This window comes from Tenrec ecaudatus, chromosome 6, assembly GCF_050624435.1.
Source record: "Tenrec ecaudatus isolate mTenEca1 chromosome 6, mTenEca1.hap1, whole genome shotgun sequence".
NCBI classification, from domain to species: Eukaryota; Metazoa; Chordata; class Mammalia; order Afrosoricida; family Tenrecidae; genus Tenrec; species Tenrec ecaudatus.
In genome coordinates this window covers 160,632,484-160,655,739 of record NC_134535.1, presented here as the reverse complement: position 1 = coordinate 160,655,739, position 23,256 = coordinate 160,632,484, and positions in this window count along the sequence as shown.

The window sequence follows — 23,256 nt, the reverse complement described above, 5'->3', positions numbered from 1 at the left end:
TGAGCATCCTTGGATTTGTTTCTAACATATCTCCCTATATAGACTTCTTTCATCCAACTCCCACAAGCTACCTGTCTCCAAATGGTCTCATCTGCCCTACGTCTTTGTATGTGAGCTGGCTTCAAACAGAACGAAAAGACAGTGCAATTGTTTGCATGAATTTTTGAAGCCCCCTTCCATTTCTCTCATGCCTGGAAGGTCTCTTCTGCACTTGTTTCCTCGGCTAGTTCCTGCTCAGATTTCAAGTACCATCCTGGATGCCCTGACCTCGGTGAAGCCTGCCATTACATTCCCAAGCAGCAGTCAATGCTCCTTCCTCGCTGTTCCCATTGCATCCTGTACATTTTTCCATCCAAACACATCACATCTTCTTAAAAATAGCCTACAGCAACAACAAGAGCAACCATCATAGAAGAGGAATAGGACGTCGTTGTTTAGGAAGCATCGAGTATTTTGTTTATGACGGTGGGAAATTTGGTAGCAATGATGGGTAGTGGTTGCACAACACAATTCGTGGAATTGATATCCATCACTAGAGCATCGCCAGAAAAATGTTGGTTTGTCCAATGTTGTGGGATATCTTTGTTTATAAGAGCAAGACTGCCGCATATAAAATAACTGATATTTATTACAGTCTCACACTTCATGACCTGACATTTTATATGCATTATCTCATTTAAACATCCCCCCCCCCCGCAACAGAATACATCCATTTATTAGAAGCCCCTGCATGGGGTGTAGAAAACAGATAACAAAGGGCCCAGGCCTCCCACCAGCTGTGCTTCACACGGGCATCCCATTCACAAAACCTGGGGCTGAGAAGTTCGCTCTGCTCCCTCCAGAGCCGGGGTGCCTCGGTCCACATGCGGCAGCCCTCTCCTGGTCTCCGTGCCCACAACACACCTTAATTCTCCACCTCCTATTGGGGGGCTGCGAGCTGGGGTCACACCTGGATCCTGGGAAGTGAGCCCCATGGGGCCCGGGCCCAGAGAGAGTGGAGGGACAAGGGCACCATGCACTCTCATCGAACTATTTTAAAAGACATTTTTAGCAAAAAGAAACTCAAAATTAAAAAACGGAAATCATTGTTGATTCCTCTTTGAATTTTTAAGTGGCCTGGTTGAGGTTGGCACCCATTCAGTCTGGTTCCCAGCTCACACTCCGTCTGCCACACCTGAACGTGTTTGTTTCCAGTCTGGCTCCCACTTGGAACACGGTCCCTTGAGGACAGGGTCCAGGGGTGATTCAGCTTTGCAGTCCCAGCACTTTACTCAGCACTCAGACATAATGTACCAGGACGATGGTAGATGCCAAGTACCAGAGCTGGCAGCTAGGACCTAGAGCTGGGAAGAGAAGATATTAAATATCCCCACATGCTAAGGGAGCTAAAGCACTTAGCAGAGGGACTGCTAAAAAGGACAGAAATGGTGAAACTGACCTGACAGCCACCACTCCCAGCCCCACCTAGAGGAGGAAGACTGGGGAGTTGAAGCCCTGGCCTCGTGGGGAGGGCCTGATAAGAGGCTTTTCTTTCCCAGCTCTACAGGAAACACTCTTTTTCTAAAACCAAGTGTCATCGTTTTAGAATTGGATCCCTGCAAAAGATAAGTGAAAGTCCTAATGCCCAGGATCTATGACTATTACCTCATTCATAGATAGGATCTTTGACAATATCACTAAGTAAGCTAACATAACCTGAGGTCATACTAGAATAGAGTGAGTCTAGTTCAATATGACTGGTGTTCTCCTCCATGAGGAAACAAGACGTGGAGGTGGAGAGATGCAGAGGGAAGATGGCCATGAAACAGGTGAGACAGAGATTGGAGTGACTCATCTATCAGCCAAGGAATGCCAGGAAGATCCATCCAGTAGACTTTCCTGGGTGGGAGTACCTTCTGGTTCCTGACGCCTCTGTAACCTCACTGCTTCTTTTGGTGACCACAGGAACCGCTGCGCTTTCCAGAGCCTTGTGAAACAGACATGGGATTCCCCTGTCCTTTTCTGCCCAGGTCCTGGTTGACTAAGGCCCCTGCCAGTATGGACTATTCCAATGATCTTCTCCTTCACAAAACCCTGGGTCAGAAGTTAGCATCACCTTCTACATTCACTAGACCCCAGACTCCGTGTGTAAGTGCTCTCTTACCAGCCTCTGGGTCTCTCACCAAGTCTCCAGCTGAGAAATGAGATGCAAGTCACCCCTTCTCAAGGAAGCCCTAGTCACAACGATGCTTACTTGGTGAATTCGTTTCTTAAGACTGTCATAACAATGTAGCGTGACCTGGGCACCTTAATACAGCAGATATTTATTGTCCCAGATCTGGAAGCTGGAAGACTGAAGTCCAGGCAAGAGGTAGAATAAGCTCCTACACTTCCTTGAAGCTCCCTGCTCTGCTGACATGGAGCACTGTTGTCTGCTTTTCCCTGGTTTTAAATGAAACCATTTCTAAATCTTTTCCATCCTAGCAGAGGATAGAAAAGGAAGGTAAAGAACTTTGAGTTGAGTCAGCAATTGGGATTTTAAACTGGACCTGCTCAGGGGTAATCACCAAGAGAAAATAGACAGTCATGGGAGAGGGGAAGGAGATTCGAGAGAAGTTGAAAGCTGTTACTGGACTGGGAAAACCAAAACACTTGCTATTGATAGTCCAGACTCCTCGATATTTCTGGCTCCGAGAGTTGGTGGAATTGCGGAAGCCTGGAGGGGCTCGTGGGACTCTAGTGATGTAGTGTGTTAAGTGGTAACATAGGCTAACTGAAAAATTGGCAGCTGGAACCAATAAAACCTACCAGCCACTTCATGGAAGAAAGATGGGGCGGTCTGCTTCCTTAAAGATGTACAGCCTTGGAAATCCTATAGGGTCCTTCTACTCTGTCCTACAGGCTCACGATGGGGCAGAATCAACTGCACTGGGCTTTAGAAAGGTTCATGGGAGCTTCTGTTTTCTGAAGTGATGGGGTGGGCATGTTCATTTGCATAACTGGGGCTCATTTGCATACCTAGGGCTGTGTCACTGAACAGGACAGGGAACTCCCCTGTGCCCAGAAGGACAGACGTATGCCTGTGGTGACTTTTCACTTACTGTCAACGAAGCCTGGGCCTCTACACAACTGGGCCTCACTTTCTCTATTCCTCATTTCCCTCTTGTGCATAAACACTCACCCAGTGATCCAAGATGTGAATGCAACATATGGGCATGAAGCAGAAAACCAGTAGAGAGGTCTGAAGGGTCAGCTCCAATCCCAACTACGTGGACAGCCACCCCTCCTCAGAGAAGAATTTACTTCAGAAGACAACACTGAAGTTACAGCTCAGGGAAAGGGGCATGTCTGATCAGAGCACATGGGAGCAAATGAAGGGGGAGGGAGAGAGAGTGGAGCACATCCTGGCCCACCAAGCCTTGAAGATGATATTCCCGCTCAGAGCAGCCAATCCACAGAGACCATATGGCCGGTCGCACTAAGAGACTCAACTTCCCTCACTGACCCATAGCCCTAGAGGGGACAACACCGAAGACACAATTGTCAGAGGAAACCAGCCCCTAACACATCATTACGGGTCCGGTAGGTGCAATTGTACAGCGATAATAAGTAAAGATCATAGTAGAGTTATAGAGAGCATGAGAGACAGAAGTGAAGTATTGAAGTAAATGGAGTCAGACACAATTCATGGTAGCATGCTCACCTCAGCCCCACTTGATGGTCCACGTGGAGGGAGAGAGAGAGAGATCTTTAATGATAGCCCAGGCCTTTTACATTCTCTGGGGACGTGCAAGCCCCCTAATTACAGGTGAGGGCATACACCCCAGGAAGGGGCTATGCTATAATAAGAAGAGGAGGGATTGGGGATATACATGTGACAAGATGAGCAGATCCTAGGATGGGAGCTTAACTTTGACCTATTCCCTAGATCTCCATAGGAACCATTATCAGTAGGGTAGAAACCCCACCTACTGGAACCAAATAGATGACTGCAGGCATCCACTGTCTTCAACAGTAGGGAGTGGGGCCCACTGCAGTCTGGCAACTCACAGGTCCTCAGGAAGGATGCCTGTGAGCATCTGACCTCCCCACACACACAGTGTGGGAATTGTGCCCCATCTGAACCCACCACGCCGAAGGAAAACACTAAGGTGTGCAAGAGAACAACAAGGGAAGTAGAGCAAGGAAGTCTCGAGGGAATACCAAAAATAGACTTCAGGGCCAGGGCATGGAACCCCATCAGACTCCACCAGAAAACATGCCTAAAGGTCAACAAACAGACCTTGAATTATTTACAGGCTTCCTCTCTCTCTTTTTTTTTTGTCATTGGTTTCTTTGTTGTTGTTATTGTTATATTTTGTTGCTTCATATTGCTGTCTTTTTTGTGCATATTATTATCTTTGCAGGTCTATCTAGATAAGATAGGTGGGATAAACAATCTGGAGGAGGAAACAACTGACCGACTGTTCTGGAGGTGTGGAAGAAAGTGGTGTTTGTGCTCTCCCCTGATTTAAAAAAGAAAGAAAGTGGTGTTAACAAACCCAGGGACACGGGAAAAACCCATGGATCCAAAATCAGTGGCAAGAAGGGTGTAAGAGGCCTGGTAGGGCTTGATCAAGGGCAATATAACTGAAAGAAATTACTGAAACCCAAATGAAGGTTGAGCATTATAGTGGGACAAGAGGAAAATAAAAGGAAATAGAGGAAAGAACTAGGAGGCAAAAGGCATTTATAGAGGTATAAATACAGGCATGTACATATGTAAATATATTTATATATGACTATGGGGAAATACATCTATGTGCATATATTTAAAGGTTTAGTATTGAGGTAGCAGATAGACATTGGGCCTCCACTCAAGTACTTCCTCAATGCAAGAACACTTTCTTCTATTAAACTGGCATTCCTTGATGCTCACCTTCCTGACACGATCGCTGACGACAAAGCAGGTACATAAGCAAATGTGGTGAAGAAAGCTGATGGTGCCCGGCTATCAAAGGCTATCAAAGAGGCTGGGGTCTTCAGAAGCAACACAGTCCACATGGAAGAAGCACACCAGCCTGTGTGACCAGGAGCTACTGATGGGATCAAGTATTAGACATCAAAGAACAAAAAATTCAAATCATTGTGAATGAGAAGGGGGTGCAGAATGGAGACCCAAAATCCATCTGTAGGCAACTGACATTCCCTTACAGAAGGGTCGCGGGGAGGAGACGAGCCAGTCAGGATACAGTGTAGCAATGATGAAACATACAACTTTCCTCTAGTTCTTAAATGCTTCCTCACCCCCACTATCATGATCCCAATTCTACCTTACAAATCCGGCTAGACCAGAGGATGTACATTGGTACAGATAGGAACTGGAAACACAGGGAATCCAGGACAGATGATTCCTCCAGAACCAGTGGTAAGAGTGGCAATCGCGGGAGTGTGGAAGGAAGGTGGGGTAGAAAGGGGGAACCGATTACAAGGATCTACATATAACCCCCTCCCTAGGGGACAGACAACAGAAAAGTGGATGAAGGGAGACGTCGGGCAGTGTAAGATATGAAAAATAATAATTTATAAATTATCAAGGGTTCATGAGGGAGGGGGGAGCAGGGAGGGAGGGGAAAAATGAGGCATTGATACCAAGGGCTCAAGTAGAAAGCAAATGTTTTTGAGAATATATGGGCAATAAATGGACAGATGTGCTTCAAAAAAAATAGAGTTAAAAACTCTTCCTTCAGAATTAGTGGCATGAGGAATAATAAATGAAAACAACCTGGAAGCTTTTGTGATAAGTAAATTGCTTCAGAAATTTCTCTTTTTCTTCTTCTTTTTTTAAATTGCTTTGTTAGGGGCTCGTACAACCCTTTTCACAATCCATACATTGTGTAAAGCACATTTGTACATTCATTGCCCTCATCATTCTCAAAACATTTGCTCTCCACTTAAGCCCCTGGCATCGGGTCCTCATTTTTCCCCTCCCTCTCCATTACCCCCCTCCCTCACGAACCCTTGATAATTTATAAAATTTTATTTTGTCATATCTTTCCCTGTCCGACGTCTCCCTTCACCCACTTTTCTGCTGTCCGTCCCCCAGGGAGGAGGTCATATGTAGATCCTTGAAATCAGTTCCCCCTTTCCAATCCACCCTCCCTCTACCCTCCCAGTATTGCCACTCATACCCCTGGTCCTGGAGGGATCATCCGCCCTGGATTCCCTGTGCTTCCAGTTCCTATTTTTACCAGTAGAAATTTCTCAAGAATACATGCGTTTCTCCCAACTTAGTAAACAGCAGACTCCCAGACCATCTCCTCCCCTGCTGAATCATCATGTCTCAGAACACACGTGTTGCCTTTCTGAAATTACTGGGTCAAGATGTTGGCTCGATTTTTAAAATTAAAAAAAGGATTTCCCAGGAAAGTGTGTGTGTGTGTGTGTGTGTGTGTGTGTGTGTGCAACACAGAGATGGGCTGTGCCCTGAAAAGTCATTCTTGTGGCTTCTTTGGTCATGAGGAAGGGAGCCCTTTCCTCCTAGCACTGGATCCTGTGAGTGCTCTGAAGGATATCTGGGAAATCCGTTTGCAGACAGCACTAATACTCTGGCCTGGCATGTGTCTCAGAACTTGTCCCTCAGAACTTCTTACCATACTTGGACTGACATCCTACCAACACTGGTTTGGTTTGAGGTCCCTCAAAAGAAGTGGGACACACAATACCAAGCAAAAGAAGTCAAACACAAACAAATACATACCACTTCTATAAAGTCTAGAAACAGGCTAAATAAACTATGCTGTTAGAAGTCCGTGGTTACCCCGGACTGGGGTGGGTGGAGAGACCCTGGTGGGGAGAACAAGGAGTCTTCTGGTGGCTGGTCATGTTTCTTGACCTGCATATGGGCTTCACATCATTTCCCCTTTGTGAATTTTCAGCCAGTTAAGTACATATGGTTTGTGCATATCTCTCTAATGATGTGTTTTTTCACACTTCTTTTGTGTGTGCAGTGAAAGTATATCTAACAAAGCGTGGGCCAACATAAGCATTTTTTGTGTACCATTCAGTGACATTGGTTATGTTCATTGGGTTAGACAACCAGTCCATCGCTATGAGCAGAAACTTGGTGCCTCCCAAGCAATGACTTCTCCTGCCCCCCCCCCCGCCCTCCCACTCCTGATAATGATTGACAACCACTAATGCATAGAGATGAGGTCATACCATATTTGTCTTCTTGAACCTGATTTATTGCACTCAGCAGAGTTTTCAAATTCATCCCAGGTATGTAGGATATGTAGCATGACTTCATTTCTCTTTATCATTGAATAACATTCCACAGTCAGTACTATTGCATTTTTTAACCCAGTCCTTGTTAGTACTCATAATTAAATTAGAAGTTGAAAGAGAGAGAAAACACCAACCTAGTCAAAGGACTCTCCACATGTTGAAGGCATCTGTTGACTTCCCAGCCAGTTTGCCTTCTTCTACAGCGGGGATTTCCCCACACTGACTTGCAAATAGAATAGTGCTGCTCAATTTCTCAAATCAGAAAGAACATACCTGGTGGTAGGTTGAGCTTGGAAGGCAGAGGAAGCTCTCCCACTCAGTTCTCACACCTTCAACAGCCTGGTCACCAACAGGAACAGTGACGGTGAAATTGTCCCCAGGATTAGGATGCAGAGTGTGACCCTCACATACCAGCATGTGGAGCAGCTCCTAATACATACGTGATATAATTTACTAATACAGGATGCTAGACAAAGCCCATTTGTCAGGCGCTGGAAGACCCCCTCGCAGAGGGGTTTAGGGGAGGAGATGAGTCAGTCAGGGTGTGATATAGCACCGATGAAGAATACAGCTTTCCTCCAGTTCCTAAATGCTTCCTCCCCACCCCACCATACACCAACTACCATGATCCGAATTCTACCTTGCAAGTCTGGACAGAGCAGAGGATGTACACTGGTGCAGATAGGAGCTGGAGGCACAGGGAATCCAGGGTGGATGATACCTTTAGGAGCAGGGGTGTGAAGGGTGATACTGGGAGGGTAGAGGGTGAGTGGGTTGGAAAGAGGGAACCGATTACAAGGATCTACGTGTGACCTCCCCCCTGGGGGACGGACAACAGAAAAGCGGGTGAAGGGAGACGCTGAACAGGGCCAAATATGACAAAATAATAATTTATAAATTATCAAGGGCTCATGAGGGAGGGGGGAGTAGGGCGGGAGGGGGAAAAAGAGGACTTGATGCAAAGGGCCTAAGTGGAGAGCAAACATTTTGAAAATGATGAGGGCAAAGAATGTACAGATGTGTTTTACACAATTGATGTATGTATGGATTGTGATACGAGTTGTATGAGTCCCTAATAAAATGTTTAAAAATATATGCAGGATGTTAGAAATAGGTAGGTTCTCTTAGAGGAACATGAATTTGCTAGAACCCTCCCCAGGCTGCTGCAGTTAGACTCAGTTCCACTGGTTTATCTTCAAGGAATGCCATTTTTTTCAAAAGATTTGGATTTGAATTGTGAGGTAGAAACTGAAACATGAGGTGAGTGAGTTTACTGTGCCAACCTGGTCAATAAACACATGTGGGTGGCATCCATGTGATCCAGATTCAATGGTTGAGGATACATGCAGGAGCTCCATCCAGAACATAGACCGCCCATTTAACCACCTGTGAGATTGTGATTGAGTAGGCTCCAACTCCTGGCAATCTTATGTATCACAGAACAAATTGTTGCCCAGTCTTGTACCACCTTCCAGCACTCTATCAGGCAGGATTCTGCTGTGACTTATAAGGCTGATCTGCAGAAGTCGCTCATCAGGCCTTACTTCCTAGTCTGCTAGTTGAGGACTCACTCAACTCAAAGTCTCTGAGGCTATGCTGACTCACACTGACCCTGAGAACAGAGGAGAATTGCTCCTGTGGGTTTCCGAGACTTTAGATCTTCACGGGAGCAGAAGGCTTCAACCTTCTACCTTAAAGAAACTAGTGGGCTCAAACCCCTAGTCTTGAGGTTAATAGCCAGTGTAGAACCACTGCCCCACCAGGACTCCTCCTTCTAGAACTAGCACCAATGGCTGACCTCCTGGTTCTGAAATACGAGTGGCATTGCTTTCTACATCATTGTAACACACAAGCCACCAAACAGCATGGCCAACTGACAGTCAGGTGCAAGCAAATGCTTGCTGAATGCCCATCGGTGCTGGGGCTACAGCAGTAAACAGATTTCGTAGTTGCAACTGGTGCCCAGGCATCTCCCCCTCACTAGATGGATTATATGAGTTTTCCAAAATAGGAAAGGGTGTTGGGCTGGATATAGAGTAAAGCAAGGTGCCGCCGGTCATTTCCTGCATCAGGGAAGCAAAGAATGGGGAGGTCACATGTTATCACACACTGCGCAGGGGCTGGGTGCCACCCAGCTGCTGTTTCCTGACTCCCTGCCTTGAAAGACAAAAAGGCAGCGATAATTTGAGGTAAATCATTTATCAAATCATTCTGAAGCAAGCCACTTATCAGATAATGCTCAGGTAAATCATTTATAAGCTCTGCCTTCCAAAGTAAGCCCAGTGCCCTGCTGACTCACTCCCAATTCTTTTCGGAGGATATTGAAGGATGCAGGGGGTCTCTGCCTCTTCTGAGGCCACATCGAGCTGGAGTTGAAGTGTTATTTTAGGCCAAAGGATCATTGTAGGTGTCAAGAAAGAGGTAGGGGTGTACACAAGGTGAAATTTCAAACAATGACAGCATTGTCATCGAGTCCATTCGGACTCATGGTGATCGCTACAGGTGTTAAAAAAAAAAAAAAAGAGGTGGGTGTGTGCATAGGTGAAATTAAATCACTCCAACCCCGACAAGACAAGCACATTGGTCACCATTGTCACACAGCAAGGGCTCAGAGGTGGCCTCTCTGCCTGTATGCCTCTTTTCCTTTTTGTTGACATATGTGCTTTCAAGAGTCTCGGGCTGTGACAAATGGTTAGCACCTTGGAGTGCTGAAAGTTGGCAGTTTGAGTCCACCCAGAGGCTCCTCAAAGAAAAGCCAGGAGATTTACTTCCCCCCAAACCAGCCATTGAGCACCCAGTGGGGCGTAGTTCTCTCCTGAGACACATGGAAGCACCCATGAATGGGCCCCATGCCAACTAGAGGTGGTAATGTGTTTTTAAGAACCCTGTTTGGATTCAAGCCCGATCCCTTCTAGAAAAATTACCATTTCTTCCTTTTCGCCCAGGGAAAAAGAAGGGGTCTTTCAGAGAACTTCCGTCCCTCCGCTACTTTCCCCAACCTTGCCTAGGCCAGCACTTTGCTGTGCAGAAGGGCAGCAATCGGGGACCAGGTAGGAGGGGGTTTTAGCACCACCCACCCCCCATGCTCACATATATATGCTTATCAACTCCTTGGCCCAAGCCATCTCGTAACATTTCCAGTCTCTGATGTGGTCTTCCGAGTCTCAATCTGGGGTGGACTTTAGGGACCTGTTCCGTTCATTCAAGCCCTAGCAGCCTGAAGTTTGGGTGGGCTGATAGCCTATGGGGCCCAGGAGGGCACCTTGGTTGTCTGAGGTGCTCTGTCATAAGTGCGCCTCAGAAATAGACACAAAACCTCCAAGATTCATTGAGGGTGAAACTCAGGACTTTTGTTCTGTAGCTGGGGGAGGAGAGCCCTCTCCCTCCTCCTGGATGTGAACCGCAAAGCTCAGGGCTCCAGGGTGGGGGCTAATGCCTTTCCAGCACCAAAAGGGAAGTCAGTCTGGGGACAAAACGGAGCCACGGAGGAGGCAGATGAGCGGACCTGCAGTCCTGATAAGATTAAGAACTGTGGGAGTATGTGGACCCAGAAGTTTTCTCACCTTGAGATGTTTTTGTTGTGTGCATTGATCCATTCCCGGTTGTTCACACCAGTTAGATGTGGATTCCCCTTGTATTTTAATTATGAGATGTGGATTCCCCTTGTATTTTAATAATTTCGTTGTATTAAAGACGTCTTTGAGAACTTTTGCTGCTTCTACGGATCTTTTAAGGAACTTTGGTGGCAGATTGAACTGCTAACCACAAGGTCAGTTTGAAACCACCAGCTGACCCTTGGGGGGAAAAGATGAGGCTTTCTATTCCCATAAAGAGTTACAGTCTTAGAAACCCACAGAGGCAGTCCTACCCTGTTCCTGAGAGCCGATGCTGAGTTGGAATAGACACAATGGCAGTTGGTTTGGTTAGAATGTATGGGTCTTTTGGGCAACACTGCAGGTAAATCATTCCATTGCTAAGAGAAAGATTGGATATGCAAGTTCTCCCAGAGGTAGCGCAGAGGAAAGGCCTGGCAGTCTACTTCTTTAAAAAAAATCAACCATTAAAGACCCTGTAGAGCACAGTTCTACTCTGATCAGCAAGCAGTCACTCTGAGTTGGAGTCAACTCAACAGCAACTGATTGGGTTTCATTTCTATTCTTGCAAAAGAAGTTAAGAGGGGGTGCTCACTACACAAATCTCATTCCAAAACAATGCCTGCTCTCTCCCTGCCATCCAGATGGACACACCAAACCCTCCTGTGTAGATATTCTAGAGACACTGACCTTGAGTTACCCAAAAGTCCTATCCTAACATCCCAGCATGTTCCCAAGAAATCCTGAGACTCTCACGTACACGTTACAGACTCGTGACCAATATAGGCAACATGATGAATACGACATTAGAGGAAGGGGATAGGGTAGCATCCTGTGGGAAGATGGGGGAAGCAGGGAGTCCAGAAGCCAGGTTGTATGTCTGAGGGAGGCTCGGTGAGGTCAAAAGGAAAAGGAAGGAGTTTGAGAAACACGACGATGGAAAAATGGTGGGACAGAATTAGAGGGGCAAAGGGGAAAGGGGGCCAGACATGACCCCAAGCTGTCTCAGAGGATGGCAATACCTGTGACAAAATGGAGTAAAATGGAAAGAAGTGTGTCCTGGATTGACTACCTCAGGAATTTGGTTAAATGGACCGTGATGACTCCACAGTTGGAAACAGGGGAGCTCTCTACTGGTCCCACATCATTCGCTGTTGGGTTTCATTTGCTCTATTTCGTTTGGCAGGTGGCAGACGGAAAATCAGAGTAGAGAATGGGGGAGATTTAGAGGGATACAAGCTTGAGGGATCACCCCTCGCTATTGTAGCACAACTTAAGGCGAGAGGGGAATCCACATCTTATCTTGCACCATGAAAGTCTTCCTGGACCCCAGGACCATTTGGTAGAGCATGTCCAAGATCTAGGTCTGAAGTGGTCAAGACCAGATGCATGAGGGACCGTGGCACAGAGGCTCAGAGGAGCAACGTCAAGACTATGGCATCCCTTCTCCTCATCTGGACTGAGACTGTGGGACATTAAGGCAGAGTGACGGGCTGGCTTCCTGGCCCTTGGGGGCAAAAGCCAAGGGATCACATGGCTGAAAAACTGGGCATCAGTTGCTATGTGGTGTTGCTATGGACCAATGACTGTATTCTTACTGTTGGCTGATCCTGACTTGTAGTAACCTATTAGCTCCCCTAATGGAAACCTTCTTCATTTTGAAAATGAAATAAAATCTTCCTTGTCTGTGTGGACCATCAGAGCCTGCACATCGGGAATAGGGCATGACTCCTTAAAAGAGAAGTCCAACAGAATCGTCCTCCCGGGTCGAAGCTATTCTAAAATAAACGACGAAGTCCTGAGAGCCCCACATGAAGGACCCAGCTGCTGATTGAAAGATTGGCAGTTCCAGCCACGCATGGACTCCGTCTGAAGTCTGTCAAGATCACAGCTAAGAAACCTCTGTGGGGCCACTAAGCCCTGTGATATGGGCTTCCTGTGAGCTGGGGGCAGCTAACAGCAAACCTTGAAGCACAAGAAACGCAAACCTGAGGTCAATGAAACGATCCTCTCTCCTCAACTGAGACAGCCTCCCGGGTAGCAGCTGTCATGTATGAGCAAACTGAACCAAAACAGACTACGTTCAAACAGCCGAAGGGGGCAGACAAGGAAACTGGAGCCCGAGAGAGCAACAGTCGTGTTGGGCCTACAACTCCCATCTCCTGGATCCCTCCAGCGCATCTGTCACTAAGGTGACCAGCTCTTCCAGGTTGTCCCTGCTGTCCCAGCATCATCGTGGAGCACCCCTGTCTCTCTGAAAAGATCCTGATTGGGACAACAAAGCAGTGGGTCCTTCTCATGCTAGCCCACTACCTCGAGGGCTGAAAAGTCTGGAAACCTTAAGGAGGTGAAGATCAAGTCCTTTCCTTCGTCCCCTGTGAGAGCAGGGTAAGAGAGATTGGGTATAAAAAAAAAATAGTGACTTGGATTTTCAAACCCAGAGTTTCCTCAACTGGCTGCCTTCAGAGCTCAGGGAGGGCGCTGCGAAAGGGGTCCCTCATCTTCCCGAGGCTGCCAATGAGCTGTCAGTCACTTGAAACGTCTCTCCTCCCTACAGTCAGTGAGTCACCCTGCACGCAGGTGAGGACGGGCACGCTGCATTACATCAGACACCTTTGGAAGGGTTGTTCATGCGCCTATCTCCCTGGGCCCACAACTTCCTGGTCCACCTCCTGAACTCTTTGCTCACTAAAGGACTCTCAAAGCCATATAAGGCAGATCAGATTTGTTCTTTTCTCATTACTAGCAACTCACAATGATTTATGATGTACTCACGTGCCCAAGGTAATCAGCCCCAGCCGTGCACAGTTTCAACGGCCCGGCCTGGCCCACAGTCAACAACTGCTAGGTGAGTTGCCGTTTTGCTGTGCAGGAACTCAAAGCTGAGGAGAACCATACGAAGGAAGGTCAAGAAGGCTCTTTGTTGGAGAGCAGATGTTTTGAGAATGAGGGCAATGAATGTACAAATGTGCTTTACGCGATTGATGTAAGTATGGATTGTGACAAGAGTTGTATGAGCCCCTAATAAAACGATTAAATTCTTTTTCAAAAAAGACACTCAGAGAGCTGGAGGAGACATATGGAAACACATGTCAGTTTTGAGATGCTTCCACTGCCACTGGATCCACAAGACCTTCAACCCACTGGCCTGTGATCTTCCTGCATTGGGCATCATTGGACATGTTGCATGAATCTAAAGAGGAATTTATAGAAGAGAACTGGACATATGAACTAATATCAGATTTATGGCCTTGATCTGGACTGGGCTGAGATGTTTTCTCAATATACAATTTCTCTTTTCTATAAAGCTCTTTCTTATTAAAAAAAAGATATAATACAGGCTCATTTGAAGTCAAGCATCTCAAAAAAAAAAAAAAAGAAGAAGAAGGCTCTTTGTGGTGGCCGGTGTTTAACATGTAAAAGAGGCCCACCAACCTGGGGGCTCCGGATCATGTCTCAGCTTTATTTTCTTCTGGAAAGCACTGACTCACCTTCAAGATGTCCATCAGTGGTACTGCTGAGAAGCAAGTCCAACTTTCCGGATCTCCTCTCCCCCCATGGTCTTTCCCAGGAAGCAGCAAGGTCTCTCCATGACCTATCCTGCCCCACCACCTCCGAGTGTCAGTTGATTTTCATGTCCATGCCACTCACCATCCTGGCCAGCCTCCCACCAACAGAACGTACCACGGGCTTTCACTTCAAGCCTGAGTTAAGCAGCTGACTCAGACTCCTGGTGATCCTGTGTGCATCAGAGTAAAACTATGCTCCTCGGCGTTTTCAACGACTGAGTTGTTAGAAGCAGTGATCTCACCAGGCTGTTCTTCCAAGGCGCTGCTGGATGGAAGAGAACGTCCAGCCTTCTGGTTGGAATGAGTGCACCACTCAGAGAGTGCGAGGCCTGAGTTACATCTCCTGTGATTCTCTGTGCTTCCTGGGATACAGAATGAAATGCTTCCAGGACAAAAAGACAATCCATTCTCAAATGAAGACTTTGCCAGATTCTTAGTAAAATGTTTGGAAGATGTCATGTATAAAGAACAAGTAATAAAAATGCTAGGTGTCAGGCACAGTAGCTAACAGTTAATGATCTAGTCCATAATGTTCTATTGTCCTCTCCACCTAACAGATGAGGAGACTGACCTCATTAAAGGTACACAATTGGTTCAAGTTCACATAGTCAGAGGCAGTGTTAAGATTTAAACCCATGTACTTAGAAAGTCAGTACTCTTCAATCCTTTACTACACTAGAAGTAGCTCTTTAGAACTTACAAAAACGAATAAGCCAAACCATCGCGCAAGATGATTCTACTGATTCTTGGAGGGATTGAAAAACGAGGCTGGGAAGATTTTATTTAAGATCAAACCCCTTCTTCTCCTTCTAGGGTCTTTTGGCTTGAGTACATGGAACTATTATTTATGAGAGAACGCAAGATACACGTGCCTGGAAAATGCCTGGGGGCTGTCTATTCAGGAATAGAAGAAAGTTGACGTCCCTGAGGGCAGGAATTGTGCCTGCCTTGTTCACTGCTACATCCCAGCATTCAGCCCCATGGCGAGAATTCATCATGTCTTAAAGTAAGGGAATGATCATGTTTGAAACCAATAGAACCAACACAGGTGCTGCACGATTCATTTGAAGCTTCTAAGGCTTTATTCACAACCTATAAGACATCCAATTAATTGAAATGCCATATTTTCATGCAAATAACGAGCGTGTTATCCAGTTTTCTTCAAAAGCATGCAGCCCCCTCATGTGTCAGTGTGCTACATGCTGTGTGCCCATACATACACGCGTGTTATTGACATGGGTGTGTTAGATGAGAAAAATACTGGTGTGTGGACTGATAGATAAGAGTACGTCTGCTCACCAGTGCAAGAACAACCAAGTAACTAGAGTCTTTATTCCTCGTCGCTCGGGCACCTCCAAAGGGAAGAAGTTCTTCATCATCTCTGTATCGTCTTACTCTGATGACACCCAGCGCATCTACTGTATCTGTGGAGTCGGGGAGAACATCTCCTTATCAGTTCCATTGTGGCAGTGCCCTGTTCATTCGTTCTTTGGGAGATTTTGCAGGTGTGCGGTTATGCGTTCATGTTTAATGTTTTCCTGGGTGGTAGCTATGCCATGAAGAATGTATGACTCACCGCCCACCTGCATCAGCACTCACAAGCCTGAAGGCCTGTTTGGAGCAGCCCGAGCCTGCGTGCATCATGGAAATGAGGAGTGGACATGGGTCTGGAGATATTAATCACTCAGTGTGACCACTGAGAAGGGAAGCCTGTGTTCTCTGGAGGTCATTTGTTCTTGCATTATCTTAAGTAAGGATCTAGGAAAACCTTCGGAAGGAGCATCCATGAGAATTCCAGGTAGCATCCAACCCAAACCAAACTCACTGCCATCGAGTCGATGCCGGCTCAAGGAAGCCCGAGAGGACAGGGGAGCATGCCCCTGTGAGGTTCTGAGACTAAACTTCTTTCCAGGAGTAGATAGCCTTATCTAGCAGTTGCTGGCTTCGAACTGCTGACCTTGCAACCCCACTTGAAACCACTCCACCATGAGGACTCCTGATAGCATCCAAGCAGGGGGAAGGGGAGCGGGGGGAATTCTTTACCTTTATCACTCAATTGCCAATTCCACTTTTGCTTCTCCATTCTCCCACCTGCCTGATTTTCCGTAAGTAGCTTCTAGATCTCTCTTCTTGCTTTTCCTCTTCCTCTCCCTCCATCATTTTCTGTCCCTCATTCTTCATTCACTCAATCGTTCAACTACTATCTACTAGTGGTTACAGGTTGGGCTGCTAACTGCAAGGTCAGCAGTTCAACCACCGGGTACTCCGTGGGAGAAGCATGAGGCTTTCTCCACCCAGAAACCAGTAAAAGTTTTGGAAAACCACAGGAGTAGTTCTCCAATGTCCTATTGTCACTATGAGTCAGAAACAACTCAGTGGCAGTGAGTTTGGTTTTCTTGACAAGGTAAGAAGTGAGACCAGTCAAAGCTTGACTTCAAGACGCATTACAAATGTGGAGAAAAGAAATGGGGAAACTTCCTATACAAGCCAGTCGTCCTTGTCTACCTCTTTCTGGATGGGATCAGCTCCAAAAAAGTTGGCCAAACAAGGAAAATCTTAGCTACTTTGGGTCTTACTAGAAGGCAGTGCTGGGGCTGCAACGCCAACTTTCTCAAACTGTTCTGTTGTGTTAAAATGATGTTTGTGGCGTCTTCTCTAGACTGAGACCTAGCCATCTTGGCCATGCACCACTGGTCATTCAGAGACCACTGTTCGATCTCAAGCACACAAGAAGATGACCTCCACATGGCAGGTCTTGACAACTGAAGACGGTGGAAACAAGACCCGAGATTAGTCTGGAAAGACTGAGTGGCCTTTTACAGGCATCTAGAAGGAATGAGAATGGAGTCTTGAGAAATCTCAGAACCCATTGTTGTTGTTTTTTTCAATCATTTTACTGGGGGCTCGTACAGCTCTTACCACAATCCATACATACATACATTGTGTAAAGCACATTTATACATATGTTGCCATCATCGTTTTAAAAACATTTTCTTTCTACTTCAGCCCTTAGTATCAGCTCCTCATTTTTATCCCTCCCTCCCCAACCCTCCCTCCATCACGAACCCTTGATAATTTATAAATCATTATTATTTTTTCATGTCTTATACTAACTGATGTCTCCCTTCACCCACTTTTCTGTTGTCAGTCCCTCTGGGAGGGGGTTATAGGAAGATCATTGTGATTGGTTCCTCCCATCCTCCCCCACTTTCCCCCCACCCTCCTGGTATTGCTGCTCTCGTTATTGGTCCTAAGGGTTTTATCTGTCTTGGATTCCCTGTGTTTTCAGTTCTTATCTGTACCAATGTACATGTTCTGGTCTAGACAGATTTGGAAGCTAGAATTGGGGTCATGATCGTGGGAGGGGGAGGAAACATTAAAGAACTTGAGGAAAGTTGTGTGTTTCGTCGTTGCTACACTGCACCTGACTGGCTCGTCTCTTCCTTGTGACCCTTCTGACAGGGGATGTCCAATTGACTACTGATGAGCTTTGGGTCTCCACTCTGCCCTCTCATTCATTCACATCAAAAATGATATTTTTGGTTTGTTCTAGGTCTTTTGATGCCTTATACCTGATCCGATCGACACCTCATGATCACACAGGCTGGTGTGCTTCTGCCATGTGGGCTTTGTTGCTTCTCAGCTAGATGGCTGCTTTTGCTTATTCCTCCCGGCTATATTGCCCTTTATCAAAACCCCCTGACCCCCAGGCATCAGAATCCATTCTGACATAGTCCTGGAAAGTCTATAAGCCAAACCATCTCAAGCGATGCAATATATAGCCTGGAAACAGAAAGAAGGCCCGTCCTTGAGGTTTCCCATGAATCTAGCAATGTTTCCATTAACCAAAATAGAATATCCTTTGTAAACAGGCAAGTAGTGGGTAATTTTAATGGCTTTGCTGCTTGCTTGATGGGATGTGGGGTGGGGAGGGCAGCCTGGGAAGCAATAGAGGAGTGACCATGGGTGTTTTAATCCCTTAAAGCTGTAAGGGATTACTGATTCTATTTCTCTAAAGAATCCTAAAACACTTGGGAAGAAGCCAATAGTTCAGAAGCCTTGTAAGCCAAGGTAAACACAGACCCCCTCAGCCCAGCAGATTAGGAAAAGACTATAAACAAGGGGCAGCCCACTCAAATCTTGGAAAAGCCATGCGATTAGGCCCGGCCCCCGAAGCTTCCTGTTCTAGTTGAATGAGAATGGAGGTCGGAGCTTCTGCTCCCAGAGGGGAAATATTTATTCCTTCACAATACCTCCTACTTGGAAAAGATTCTCTGTAGCCCTGGGTCCCATCTGAGACTCAATCTGGCTTCCCTTCCAGTTCTCTACCACCCGCCTTCGCCTCCAGCAAGCAAAATAAGACCCAAGGCACACACTTACAGAGGGATTGAAAGCTTCTAGGAGGTGATGAGATGATGGCAACAGGACATCCTTCTCGTGTTTAATGGTGCAAGCAAGCAGATGAACTACAGGGTCTGTGGAGCCAGGCTGGAGGCAAGCTCCGGCCAATCAAAGCAGCCATCAGACAGTTGGTAGGACCACTGGGGGCATGACAGAAGAGAACAAAGAACAAGTCCTCTAGTCTGTGCAGGAAACAACAACAACTCAATTCTGATTCCTGGCGACCCTGTAGGCTAGGACAGAACTGTCCCGGTGGGTTTCCAAGACTGTACGTCTTCATGGGAGTTGAAAGTCCCATGTTTCTCCTGGGGAGCGGCTAGTGGCTCCAAACTGCGAACCTTGTGGTTCAAGATACACATCAGGTTAGCAACCCAACACCTAACCACTATGCCAACAGAGCTCCTTCTAGCCTGTGCAGAGTGGGGAAAGTCTTCACCGCTCACAGAGCCCAGGGAAAAGCTTGGGGGAGAGGACGTGAATAAACGCCTCCCACTGTCTCTGTGAGCCGTGTTCATCCCAAGTGACTTCATCCACCTCAAAGCTTCTGCTTTTGAGTCTGGGTGATAAGGGAGGTGACCTATTAGGGCCGTTTAGCTGAAGTTTTCCAGTCTCTTGTGGAAGGTTTTCCAGGAAATCGAGGTCTGCCAGAACCAGGAGTCTGGGTGGATGTTTCCCCTCTCCTCACTGGCCTTCCCCGTCATGGAATAGTCCAGATATCCATGCTCCTGACCCACCCTAGACTTTGTGTTTTGGTTAGGCTTGTTTTTCACCCTCGCATCACTAGCCCTGTGGTTTTCAAATGCCTCCTCCCTGCTCCTGTTCCACTAGGTGCCGCCTTCCCCAGAGGGTTTGCTACCTGGAGCCAAAGTAAATACGGGGATGAGGAATGAGGCTGAATGGAAAGGGAGTATCTGCTGTCAGTCATGTTCTCTGTAGAGCTGCACCCACATCTCCACCTGCAACACAGTGGGGCTAATGGCATCACTCTGGTGCCCAGGTCCTAAGAGTCCTCTAGTTTTGATTGGCAGCAAAGTCATGAGAAGTGGAAACACTACAATACTCGTCTTCTCACCGAGACCTACAGTAATTGATCGCTTTCTGTTCTCTCGCCCACCGCAGGTGTGTCTCTCTCTGCTATATGGCCTGGGAACTGCCATCAAGTTGATTCCAAATCACAGCCATCTATAGGATACAGTAGGACTGTCCCAAAGGCTTTCCAAGACTATGAATCTCCCCGATGCAAACTGCCTTGTCTTTCTTCAGAGGATCAGCTGGTGAGTTTGAACACCCAACCTTTTGGTAGCAGGCAACTCTTAATACACTGTGCCACCAGGGCCACTGGTAGACTAATTATGTACCCTTAATTAAGGAGAGATGACTCTTCTGGGGTCAAGAGTGGTCTTTAGTCTCATTAAGTAAGAGTTCCGTTCTTGCGTATCTATAAAGGATAAAGGGCTAGGATTTTACAGGTTAAATCAATACTCTCCCATAAGGAATGGAAACAGGAACACAAAGGGGAAGTGGGACAAGTGTTGGTACAGTGAGGGGATGCAATGGATGAGATGGAACAACATGGGTACGAATTGCTAAATGTAAAACTGATGGTCTGCTCTGTAACCTCCACCTAACTGATAATAAAAAGTTAAAAAGGAAAAAAGGAAGTCCTGGTGATACAGCGGGCTAAGCATTGGGCTGCTAACTGCAAGGTGGCGGTTCAAACCCACCAGCGGCTCTGAGAGAGAAAGATGAGGCTGTCTGTTCCCATAAAGAGTCACCGAATTGGAAACCCTAATGAGAAGTTCTACTCTGTCCTATAGAGTCGCTGTGAGCCAGAATCAACTCGATAGCAGTGGGTTTGGATAGTGCGGAATAGTTAACAAGATCAACTGGCAACTGGAAGGTTGGGATCCACCCAAAGGTACCTCAGAAGGATGGAAGGACAGTTCACTTCCCAAGCATGAACCATCAAAAGTCCTATGCAGTACAGTTCTGCTCTGACACACAGACGGTCACCATGAATCCGAATGCACTTGATTTGTTTTGATTTTGGTTTTCTACTGTATCTGACAAATCACAGTGCACCTACATTTTGTAACTTGATCTTTCTGCTAGCAACATATCATAATCTATGGTTCAAAAAATATAAAAACTCACCTCCAAATAGCCACTGAAAGGCACAAAGCCAAAAGAATCAAACTAGCCACCATCAGGCTGATTACAACTCACGGCCACTCCGTGTTTCAAAGTAGAACTACAGCCAACAGGGTCGTCGATGGCTGTGATCTTTGGGGAGTAGATGGCCGAGCCTTGCATCAGACGTATCTCAGGGTGGACTCGAACCTCCCATCTTTGAGGGCGTAGTCCTGCGATCCACTGTGCCATCTGGGCACTTGCATAAGGAGTTCCTCAGAGCCTTTGGTTCCTGAGTCCAGTCTCATCCACGGGCCATAGTCAAGATATTCTACCCTTACCCACATTGGCTTCTTAATGGGCCAGCTTCCTCTTTAAAATGATGCATAAAAGCCTTAGGTAGGTCCCATCGTGTCATTTTGTAGAGTCTGAAGCCAAACCCAAAGTTGTAGGAAGATGCAGCACCAAAGAAAGGATGACTAAAAAGTCGTCGAGGCAGTGAAAGCCTAAAATACATTTGCAGAGTACCCACTAGTATTCAGCCCCCGTTACACTCCCTTGGATCATCGGCCAGGGATATGAACTGTCTTGCCCCCAGACACAGTGCATTCGAAAGTGGATTCCTGCAGATGTAGTTAGGTTAAAATTTAATATATTATCATTTTTCCCTTTTGACCCGCTTCTAATTTCTACCATTTGAACAAAATATTGACTGGTGATCATTTGGAAGTATCCAAAGAAGATGGAAAGAATACAGAGTCACTGTATCAAAAGCAACTCACCTCTATTGAGCCACTTTAAGAGATAGCATATGAGCAAGAACCAATGGTGCTGAAGGAAAAAGTTCAAGCTGCACTGAATGCAATTGCTAAAAGCAAAGCGCTAGAAATTGATGGACTATCAATTGAATTGTTTCAACAAGCTGATGAAGCACTGAAGCACTCACTCGTTTATGCCAATAAATTTGGAAGACAGCTACATGGCCAACGAAGCAGAAGAGATTCATATCTGTACTCGTTCTAAAGAGAGGTGACTCAACAGAATGCGCAAACTATAGAACAGTATTACTGCTATCACACGCGAGTAAAATTTTGCTGGAGATCATCCAACAATGGTCGCAGCAGTACATTGACAGGACGCTGCCAGAAACTCAGGTCAGATTCAGAAGAGGACATGGAATAAGGCATACCATTGCAATTGTCACATGGATCTTGGCTCAAAGCACAGAGTATCAGAATGATGTTTTATTGACTGTGCAAAGGCATTTGACTGTGTAGATTATACCAAGCTATGGACAACCTTAAGAAGAACAGGAATTACAGAATACTTCAATATGCTCATGGGAGCCTGTACATGGTTCAAGAGGCAGTTGTTTGAACAGAACAAGGGTATACTACATGGTCTAAAATCAGGAAAGGTGTACATCAAGGTTGTGTCCTCTCACCATGCTTAGTCAATCTGTCTGATAAGAAACTCATCAGAGAAGCTGGATTATATAAAGAGGGTGGAATCAGGACTGGAGGAAGGCTTAACAACCTGCGATAGGCACATGAACACCCTTGCTTGCTGAAAGTGAGGAGGACTTGAAGCACGTCCTGATGAAGGTCAGGGGCTGCAGGCCTCAGTATGGATTACAATCAATGTAAGGAAAATAACAATCACCACAGTTGGGCCAGGAAGTAATATCATATAAATGGAGAAAAGATTGATGTTATCCAGGGTCTTGTCTTGCTTGGATCCACAGTCAACGTTCATGGTAGCAGCAGTCAAGAGATCAAACCACACATTGCACTGGGTAAATCTTCTGCACAAGACTCCTGTAATATGTTGAAAACCAAGGATGTTACTTGGACAACAACCTTGCATACTTGAGTCAAAGCCAACCCTAAAGTCAGCCAGGGCACTTAATTTTACCACAAAAACTACATTAAAAATTGACTGAAAATTTTGGTTTAGACACGAGGATATACCGTAAGTTATGCCTGACCCAAGCCATGTTATTCTCAATCACTTCATATCTATGTGAAAGTTGGACATTGAATAAGGAAGACTAAGGGGGGAAATATGCATTTGAACTATGGTGTTTTCAAAGAATATTAAAAGTACCATGATTGCCAAAAGAAAAAACAATGTCTTCAAATACCTTAAGTACAACCAGAATGTTCCTTAGAGGTAAGGATGGCAAGGTTACTTCTGATGTACTTTGGGCGTGTTATCAGCAGGGACCTCTCGCTGGAAAAGGACATCATGATGAAGAAAAAGAAGGTTTTCAACCAGATGGATTGACACAGTGGCTGCATGATAGGCTCAAACATAGG